The sequence below is a fragment of the Bos taurus genome, chromosome 12 (genome assembly GCF_002263795.3).
Source record: "Bos taurus isolate L1 Dominette 01449 registration number 42190680 breed Hereford chromosome 12, ARS-UCD2.0, whole genome shotgun sequence".
Taxonomy (NCBI): Eukaryota; Metazoa; Chordata; class Mammalia; order Artiodactyla; family Bovidae; genus Bos; species Bos taurus.
The window spans coordinates 83,467,912-83,479,112 of NC_037339.1; positions in this window are offsets into that span (position 1 = coordinate 83,467,912).

The following is an 11,201-nucleotide window of genomic DNA, read 5'->3' on the forward strand; positions in this document are numbered from 1 at the left end:
ACAGCGTTCCCAGGATCTGATCAAAGCCGGACCCTGGAAGCTGGTCACTGTGGCTTTCTCACCAGCTGTGTGACTGAGAGGAGGGCAGGTATCCCCCTGGAGAGTATTCTCTGACTTCTGTTAATAACTGGGTTCCAAGAAAGGCCTGTTGTGGCCAGTGTCCTTCTTCCCCTATGTGTCCAGTTCTTCCCAAGAAGGATCCCAAAGTGGTATAAGGAAGTGTTACACATATGAAAACTAAGGTTCAGGAAAGTTTACCTTTCTCCTAGCAGGTGAAAGGAGAAGGCAATGGCACCCCACTCCAGTACTCTTGCCTGGAAAATCTCATGGATGGAGGAGCCTGGTGGGCTGCCATCCATGGGGTCACTAAGAGTCAGACACAACTGAGAGACTTCACTTTCACTTTTCACTTTCATGCATTGGAGAAGGAAATGGCAACCCACTCCAGTGTTCTTGCCTGGAGAATCCCAGGGATGGCAGGACCTGGTGGGCTGCCGTCCATGGGGTCGCACAGAGTCGGACACGACTGAAGTGACTTAGCGGCAGCAGCAGGTGAAAGCATTGCTGTTGTTTTCCTTTAATTGTTTATAGTACATACACACACTACGTTAGGTGTAATTGGGAGTTTTTCACAAATGTTTGGTTATACCACCATCAAGATAGAGAACAATCCATCCTGGGAAAAGAATTGGTCTTATATTACCCATCTGTGTTGTACTTCAAAAAGCAAAGGGGGACTAAAGAGCTTCTTGATGAGGGTGAAAGAGGAAAGTGAAAAAGCTGGCTTAAAACTCAACATTCAAAAAACTAAGATCATGGCATTCTGTCCCATCACTTCATGGCAAATAGATGGGGGGAAAGTGAAAATGGTGACAGATTTTATTTTCTTGGGCTCCAAAATTTCTGTGGACGGTGACTGCAGCCATAAAATTAAAAGATGTTTGCTCCTTGGAAGGAAAGCTCTGAGAAACATAGACAGCATATCAAAAAGCAGAGTCATAACTTTGCCTACAAAGGTCCAAATAGTCAAAGCTATGATTTTTCCAGTAATCATGTATGAATGCGGAGAAGGTAATGGCACCCCACTCCAGTACTCTTGCCTGGAAAATCTATGGACAGAGGAGCCTGGTAGGCTGCAGTCCATGGGGTCACTAAGAGTGGGACACGACTGAGCGACTTTACTTTCACTTTTCACTTTCATGCATTGGAGAAGGAAATGGCAACCCACTCCAGTATTCTTGCCTGGAGAATCCCAGGGATGGCGGAGCCTGGTGGGCTGCTGTCTATGGGGTCACACACGGTCGGACACGACTGAAGCGACTTAACATAGCATAGCATGTATGAATGTGAGAGTTGGACCATAAAGAAGGCTGAGCACCTAATGCCTTCTAATTGCAGTGCTGAAGAAGACTCTTGAGAGTCCCTTGGATTACAAAGTGACCAATCCAGTCAATTCTAAAGGAAATCAACTCTGAATATTCATTGGACGGACTGGTGCTGAAGCTGAAGCTCCAATACTTTGGCCACCTGATTCGGAGAGCTGACTCATTTGAAAAGACCCTGATGCTGGGAAAGATAGAAGGCAAAAGGAGAAGGAGGTGACAGAGGATGAGAAGGTTGGATGGCATCGCTGACTCAATGATCATGAATTGAGCAAACTCCAGGAGATAGTGAAGGACAGGGAAGCCTGACATGATGCAAACCATGGGGTCACAAAGAGTCAGACACGACTTAGCAACTGAACAGCAACAACAACCCTGAATCACTGATCTACTTTAGGTCTCTATTACTTTGCATTTTCTAAAATATCATTCAAGTGGAGCACTGTGTATGACTCCAGTTTGTAAACTTTGATGCCACATTTGTAAAATTGCATTAATTATACAAACTTTATAGTGTTAATCTAAGTTCAGAATTTTTGACTTGGAGTGGAGCACATTATATCCTCAAAACTGAGAGATCCCACTGTTATAAATCATGTCATTTTAGGTAAGATCCTGTACTTAATCTTCATTTGCATGTTGAGAGGAATGATGTGGGTGTGTTTCAAATGAGAAACTAATAACTATGAAAATTACATAATCTCTGTACCACTAAGAAAACATAAATTGGCACTAAATATAAGAGAGGAAAAAAAGCACAACTATACAAAAGAAAGATGAACAGAATCACTTATACCAGGTAAAGTAAAATTAATGGAACACATAACTGAAGAATTTAATTTAGTCCCATTAAGTAGTCTCAAGGAAATAAGGGATTATAAGCCATTACAAAGAGAACCAAGGATCATATTTGTATTAATTTATTTTTATTTTTAATTAATATTGATGAATAAATAAACAAATTGGGAAGAGTAGAGTAAATTTAAAGGCAAATTAATAACTCAGAGTTTCAAATCTTTGTATTTTTCTAGGCAGTGTCAGAAAGAGATAAAGAAGTAGATAATGCAAAGTAACAGTTTAGGAATATTAAGAACAGAAAAAATGCATCAACATCAACATGAAGGGAGTACTCAAGGACAGGAAAAAGAATTCTAAAGGAATGCTATCTTAGAATTTCCAAGGGTAAGAGAAAAATTGCCAGCTGATTTAAAAGCTTCAGAGTACTCAAAGCATCACACTTGGAAACAGTTTTGGGAAATTGAAGCAAATTAAGACAAGTATGTTTCAAAACCTCCAGAGGTGAAAGAACTCTTCCCTTGACAGAAAACAAATTCCAACAGATCAGCCTCAACTTTCAATTGCAATTTTGATGGAGGAAGAAAATGAGTATTTTCAAGTGTTCAAGTAAATAAGTTTAAGGCTGTATTTTTATATTCAATTCGATTATCACTGGATTAATAGTTAAAGAACATTTCAGCCTTTCAGGCATCAGATGGTCTGCCATACCTAGCTCTATTTATAAATACTCTTGGGGGAAGAACTCAGATAAGAAAGAGAGCAGTATTGTGGAGGATGGTAGGTGCCACGGAAGTCATGGGTTCACATATTTTAGTAAAATGAACTGTTTTCTCACAATGTAAGGAACCGAATAAAACAAAGCAAGCAACAGATGTATATTCTTGACAATGTAGACCTAAAATTCTAGGTGTTTTTATTATACTTTAGCTGCAGACGGACAGAGTGTTCAAGAGTAGAGAACGAGTCCATGAGTCTGAGTACTGGCAAGCATGTTCATTTTGGTGGGGATGATGTGGACAATGACAAACTGAAGTTAGCAGGCAAATAATTTTACTGTCTATTAAGGAGGGAAGAAAGAGTCCCAAGACCAAAAGTTTCAAGAATTTCTACTTTTGAGCAATGACAATAATTGAAACTGGGCTGCCTAAATCATCCTGGGTGACTCTAAAAACAATGCTGAAAAATAAAAAGCATGATTAGAGATAAATTAACACCGTATCAGTCCTTTCTTATAAATCTGATAAGCAAAATTTTAAAATGTACATATTATTCAAGGATATCTATTATTGTGATAATTCTACAAAGCAATAGGAGGAAATGACTGTCAGCACATTAAGAGAAGGAAATGGCAGCCCACTCCAGTACTCTTGCCTGGGAAATCCCATGGACAGAGGAGCCTGGCGGGCTACAGTCTATGCCGTCAAAAAAGAGTTGGATACGACAATGACGGAACAACAAGACTGGTACCATGTCCAAGGAGCAATGGGGACAGGATAGAGAGTAGCCCACAAGACCCTCACTCTAAAGTACTAACATATTTAGCAAAGCTTTGATTCATGGGGTTCATTTTTTTCCCAGCGTATTTTTTAAAACTAAATATTGGCTGCAGTTGCTGGATTTTCTCTGCTTAATGGACATCAACATACCAATTTTCATTAATAACAAACTGTAACTAATCCTTAAACAGCACAGGTTTGAACTGTGCCAGTCCACTCGTGTGTGTTTGCTTTTATTTTTTTTTTCCAGTAAATACAGTACTACATGGTCTGCAATTGGTTGAACCTGCAGAGTGGAACTGCTGGCACAGAAAGCTGACCATAGGACGTAAGCACCACGGGTTCTGGTATTGAAGTTGGCTCCTGGGACCAGTCCCCCTTGGACACTGAGGCAACACCATACAGATTTTCAACTGCCTAAGATTTTCAACACTCTTAGCCCCTGCATTGATCAAGGGTCAACAGTACATGCTAGAGAAAAATTTGCGTTGTTGGTAATAGCCAAGAGTTCATAAGAGTTGAGGTGCATTGTCATGTCATTCTGAGACACTGTGTAGTTCTTTATGATGGGTTTGAAGAGTCTGTGCCATTCTTTTTTCTGTTTTAAATACGCTAACAGAAAGTTGCCAGAGTGGTGATAATGTGATAATGCTGGTGAGCCAAGGCACACAGTTATTTTAGAAAGCAAAGTATACACAATAAAAATGTTGTAAGTGATGGAAAAATAACAAACGTTACTTGTTTGATTTCTCTTTGAATGTCTAAATAGTTCTGTGCAAACTAATGTGTTCTTAGCTAAAAAGATTGTTTCATATACTAAGCTGTTCTTTTACTTTTGAATAATTTTCATATTTAGTTCATTCTATTCAGGTTATTTACTTAAGCAATACGTATTGAATTCCCTACCATGTGCCATGCATACAATACAGGTAGTAAATTTCTGCTTCACTCTAAGTTGTTTTAAGCAGTTGTTGAATAAGTGATTTATGGATAAAAATGAATAAATTATAAATTTACCAAAATTCATTCAATGAATAAGCATCAAAACTGGAATTTGAGCCCACTGTTCTGTATCTGAAGCCTTTATGTCTATGCTGTCTTCATTTAACAGCTGTGTGAATTGTACCCTCATGTCAGGTTCTGGCTACTCTCTTCAGAACATATCATTATTATTTGTTTCTCCCATTTACAGTCAGACTGCCCTGTGCCTTAGAAGATTAGTTTAAATGAGTCAGCATATTTACTGACCCAAGTGACATCATTCCTCATGGTTAGAAACATACATTAGAGTCAAGTAAAAGTTTATATCAACAAACACATGGAGTGGTTGGAGGTGACAGATGGGGTGTCTTGAGAAAGGAGTATGTGACTAAATCTCATCACAGCATTTTAAAAATTACCTTTGAGATGTAGGGTGAACCAAGAGTCTAAAACTTTAACTGATATGTGAAGATTGCCTCAGTAGTATTCTGGCTTCTTCTACAAACCACATTAGTGAATCACTGGAGAGATGTTTTCATGTCAAGAAATGTACTGAGGGAATGTGAGGGCAAACTGCCTACCTTCATTTATGCCAAAGATACCGAATGTTCAAAATGCAAATAGACACGGTCCTTTCTCTGCATGCCTAACACTATGCAAATATAAACTTAGGAAAAGGCCCAATGTAATATGCAGCAGAAAAGTAAATAAGCAAGCACAGTCTCTTGACATATTTTGTGGTTCGGTAATACAAGTCTTTCTGTTTACAAGGAATTTTAAAGTGCTGGTCTTCATATTTATACTCTGCTGCAAGATTCCGTGTTGGAGGGTGTTTTTGTTTTTTTTTTGTTTTTGATCTGGTGTGTTTTTACACAAAAGTCACATGAGATTACTCATCTAAAATAAATGTAAATATATGTGAGAGCCTGAATGTATGGGTAATCTTTCATTATGTAGAGAGCAGCACTACTGGCTAATGTTTAATACATGCTAAAGAAAATAAAAATAATCAAGAAATTCAATTTAAGAAATGATGTTGTTACTAGAGCATGCTGAGTTGTAATGAATATTCACCATTATTCTGGTTAATTGTACTATTTTCTAAATCATATTATTTCAGAACGTTATTGCTTTGATTATTCAAAATATCTTCTTTAGAACATACAATGCTTACATAAAAAGTGTGTATACCAAAATAGTACAGTTTTCATTACATATGCACAAAGACAAGGAAGTATACAGGGAATAAAAATGTTCTAGAGAGAGACATATTCAATTCAGAGACAAAGCATGAGCATGTTTCTAAAGTGCAGTGTCTCAAAAGAACAAAGCCTGTCTTATATAATATTACATATGTAATATGCAGGCTTCCCAGTCGGTGCTAGTGGTAAGTGTTAGTCGCTCAGTCATGTCTGACTCTCTGTGATTCCATGGACTGTAGCCCCCCCAGGCTTCTCTGTCCTTGGAATTCTCCAGGCAAGAATACTGGAGTGGGTTTCCATTCCTTTCTCTGGGGGATCTTCCTGACTCAGGGATCAAACCCAAGTCTCCCACATTGCAGGCAGATTCTTTACCATCTGAGCTACAGGGAGGAACCCAAGAACCCGCCTTCCAATGCAGGAGACTTAAGTAAGAGACATCAGTTCAGTCCCTGGGTTGGGAAGATTCCCTGGATGAGGGCCTGGCAACCCACTCCAGTGTTCTTGCCTGGAGAATCCCATGGACAAAGGAGCCTGGTGGGCTACGGTGCATAGGGTCACAAAGAGTCAGACACGACTGAAGCAACTTAGCACACACACATAATATATATTCTATATATTATTTATATTTCACAACTGAATCAGAATAGCTGGCCAACATTTTTATGGCATGTCTCGAGGTCTCTGAAGACTATGAAAAATGTTAGGAAAAATGCACTCAGGCAAGAAAGAAACTGCATTTACAACAGATATTTAGCAGGCTCCTGAGTGCCTCAGTCTCACCCCTCTCCAACATGTCTTCCACACAGTTCTCAGAATTCTTTTTCTAACATGAAATGCAATTTATGCAATTTTCCTTTCCATTTTTTGAAAACGTATATTTCTTTTAGACAGATTTCCCTTTTTTATAATATTGTGATCTAGTTCTACCCACCCTGGTGGTACAGATGGTAAAAGAAATCTGCCTGCAAGGCAGGAGACCTGGGTTCGATCCCTGGGTGGGAAAAATTCCCTGGAAAAAGGAATGGCTACCCACTCCAATATTCTTGCCTAGAGAATCCCATGGACAGAGGAGCCTGGTGGGCTACAGTCCATGGGGTCACAGAGAGTTGGACACGACTGAGTGACTAACACATGCAAGATAACAATAAGATATAATACAAATGAAAAACATTACCAACTTCCATTTCTACGACTTGGGTAAATTTTAGAGTACTGTCAGATCACTTTTGATAGTGTATGAGCAGATTAAACACGAGAGAAAATGTGACCAGTTATATTCTTCTTTTCAGCACACAATTATCTATGAAAAACACACACATATACACCTTGAGCTGGAGGATCTCTTCCCCTATATTCAGACTTTCATCTCTTTCAAAAATGAGACAAATAGAACAGAAGTTTTCTAAAATAATGTCCTACTACGAATGAAGAGCATTCTCTTATTAGCTCCTTTAAATCTATTAATTCTATTTTGAAACATTCAGCTAAAAATGGGGGAGATAATGTAGCGTAAAACCAGCTAGTAGTGTAGCTTTGTAATGTTCAGAGGAGTAATACCAACCAAAATTCTGTTTTAGAATATATGAGATGAAGCTTTACACCTAGCCATCAGTTCTACAGTACTCCACTGGAAGAAAAAGATGCACCAGTACCTAAAATTGTCAATAAAATTCAGAAATATTAATTATTAGAAATATTCTTCACTGCTTAAAACCATGAATATAACATGCAATGCTACTAAGTCCTGGTGATCTAATGCTGCTTATGTAAAAGAAGCAAAAAGCCCAGCTTTTGGCTAGTATTAAAGCAGTTGACATTAGAATTAATCTAAAAGACAATTTAAATTAGGTGTGTAAGATTTGATTAGTGAATTAAAGTAAACCATCCTTACTCACGCATGTGAATAGCTAAGTTATATATTATAAGATATTCCTCTTGTAAGAGATAGTTCTGTCTTTTTCTAAAGGTTGGCTATTTACTGGCAAGTGAACTCAGAGGGCCAGATGGCCAAAGCCATACGAGATCATTAGACAGTTCCTGTTAAGATTTTGGACAACAATTAACAGAAGCCCAGCAGGACTTCCCCACTGTTGACCCCTAAAGGGTGGCTAATCAGCAGCATATGTGTTTATTTATACCAGCAGGCCCTTTTAATTAACAGCTCTGAGGTGTGTACTTTGGGGAATTTAGTACAGTATATTAGGAAAAAGTTTTGACAAGGCCCAGTTAAAAAGTATAATTCATATTAAAAGCGAAGGGAGACGGTAACAAAATGTCAAGAGGTCTAGTCACAATATGGACGGAGCAATTATGCAGACGAGCCCAGCAACATAGCCTTTTTGTTGGTTCCAAGAGTCGCTCCCATTTTCACTCTCTCACTCCAGTCTTGACAAGTTTACCTCATCTGTGGTACTGCCCTGACACCCGGAAGGTTACTACAGTTACTGAATCATTATCCCCCTCCGTGTTGTTATTGTTCAGATGCTCACTCTGTCTGACTCTTTGTGACCCCATGGACTGCAGCACACCAGGCTTCCCTGTCCTTCACTATCCCCCAGAGTTTGCTCACATTCATGTCCTCTGAGTCGATGATGCCATCCAACCATCTCATCCTCTGTCGTCCCCTTCTCCTCCTGCCCTCAGTCTTTCCCAGCATCAGGGTCTTTTCCAAAGAGTCAGCTCTTCACATCAGGTGGCCAAAGTATTGGAGCTTCAGCATCAGTCCTCCAAACTCCTTGTGATTAGATCCCTTATCAGCCTTGATCCAGGGATCATTGTAGATATCAAGCAGACCTCAGGATATATGCATAGCATCCTTGAGGCAGTGGAGTGCTGAAGACATAACAGGAATATTACCTCTTTATCCGAAAGATGGACTTCATGTAGTTAATTTCCTTTCTACAACTGGCATCACCAACACAATGGACATGAGTCTGAGCAAGCTCCTGGAGATGGTGAAAGACAGGGCAACCTGGCGTGCTGCAGCCCATGGGGTCAGACACGACTGAGCAGTGGAACAGCAACAACGATGACTGGAGAAAGTATTTGCTCAATCGCTTCAGTTGTGTCCGACTCTTTGGGACCTGTGGACTATAACCCACCAGGCTCCTTTGTCTATCTGATTCTGCAGGCAAGAATACTGGAGTGGGTTGTCGTGCCCTCCTCCAGGTGATTTTTCTGACCAGGGATCAAACTTGAGTCTCCTGCATCTTCTGCATTGCAGGCGGGTTCTTTACCCACTGAGCCACCTGGGAAAGTATATTGAAAGATTATGTAATTTTCTTTCATGGTCTTAGCCTAATGTTAAAATGCTTCCCTGGTGGCTCAGATGGTAACGAATCCGCCTGCGATGCAGGAGACCTAGGTTTGATCAGGATGCTGAGTCTGTGAGTGGGTTTGATTCCTGTGTCTGGAAGACTCCCTGGAGAAGGAATGGCAACCCACTCCAGTATTCTTGCCTGGGAAATCCCATGGACAGAGGAGCCTCGCAAGCTACAGTCCACAGGGTTGCAAAGAGTCGGACATGACTAAAGCTTAATTCTTTAAGCATGTGAGATACAGCTGAAGACTGATACATGCAGAAGTAAAAACACCATCTTCAATACCAAATTTACTCTGGTAGAAGTCACTGAATTATGATTGGCATAAACAAGGTGGCCCCATGCCGAGAACTCCATTAATCTTGACCACATGAGTTTCCGAAAAGCACTGGACCTCCTTTCAAGGTCTCCAAAGGTAAAAATACCAGTAATAGTAGTTATACAAACACAGTAACATAAACCAATGTTCTAATTATTCACTTTAATTTATTTCAGAATGTTTGCCTAATTTCAGCCTCAAGAAAATAATTTATATTCAGAAAGTACCTCTGAACATCATATTGGTTCTGATCTTTATTTCGTGTATCTGTCTTTGAGCTTTGAACATGCATCTCATTTCCATATTTTTCAAATTTATTTGCTATCTAATATCTCATTTCATTCTGGCAGTACCTGTGGGAAAGGGTCAGAGCAGATATTATTGTCCTTATAGGTAAGAAAGGAAGAGCAAGTCCTACAAACCTCACAGTATAATAAGGAATTTCAACCCAGGATCCTGATTCTATGAGCAGTGTTTTCCTCGCAAGAGAGCTTCTATAGGAAACTGCAGTATCCCAGACTTCTAGGATACATACAGATTTACTTGAGGTACTAATCATTTCCACATTTTTAAATCGTGAAGAAGTTATGCACAATACTATTAAAATGCTTTTATACTATTGTTACAGAGAAGGCAATGGCACCCCACTCCAGTACTCTTGCCTGGAAAATCCCATGGATGGAGGAGCCTGGTGGGCTGCAGTCCATGGGGTTGCTACAAGTCGGACACGACTTGGCGACTTCACTTTCACTTTTCACTTTCATGCATTGGAGAAGGAAATGGCAACCCACTCCAGTTCTTGCCTGGAGAATCCCAGGGACGGGGGAGCCTGGTGGGCTGCTGTCTATGGGGTCGCACAGAGACGGACACAACAGAAGCGACTTAGCAGCAGCAGCAGCATACTATTGTTAAAGTCCCAAAAGCATTCTCCAGGTATTCATTGCTATTATGTCAGATAAATTTTTTAAGATCCACCTACCACATTTGATGGATAACATTCTAGTATTGTAATTCAAACATGCGTTTTCAAACTGAATAAGAACCTTATGTTGCTGACTTTACTTGTGGTTAAATAATAGTTAATGAGTCCAAGGAATAAGGCTATATATGATTGTTTAATATTTGGTAACTGGTACCCCAACATTTTTACCACAATAATATTAAATTTCACTTGATAGTATATTTGAGGGAAGATGATAATTTAATGAACCATTAATATAAAACAAAGCAGAGAAATCTGAATGCTAAAAGATCCAATTTTTTGATGATTTTATTGCATACTGAATTTCTTAAAAAATAAGACAATTTTAAATCTTTTCCTTTCTAATGCCCTCACCAAATCACTAAATAAGCTGTAATTACATGAATCATTTATAAAATGCTTCAGTTGAGAAACAGATGGGAAGAAAGCAGGTAGGTATGTATCTTAAATGTGTGTGATACCTAAAGGAAAAGATATTGTTACTTGGGGTGATACCGGTGACTGATTAGATCTAGATTTTAAATTGTATTTGAACAAGTCACTATTTTTACTTAAAATGGAATGAATACTAAGACAATACCAAGATGTTCTGAACAGGAACACCCTACTAACACAGCTGCTATATATATGTTGCATTCTGCAGAGACTGAACTGTATATATTATTGTATTTTAAAAGAATAGACATGAAGAATGATGTCATAATATAACTGTGGCAACTAT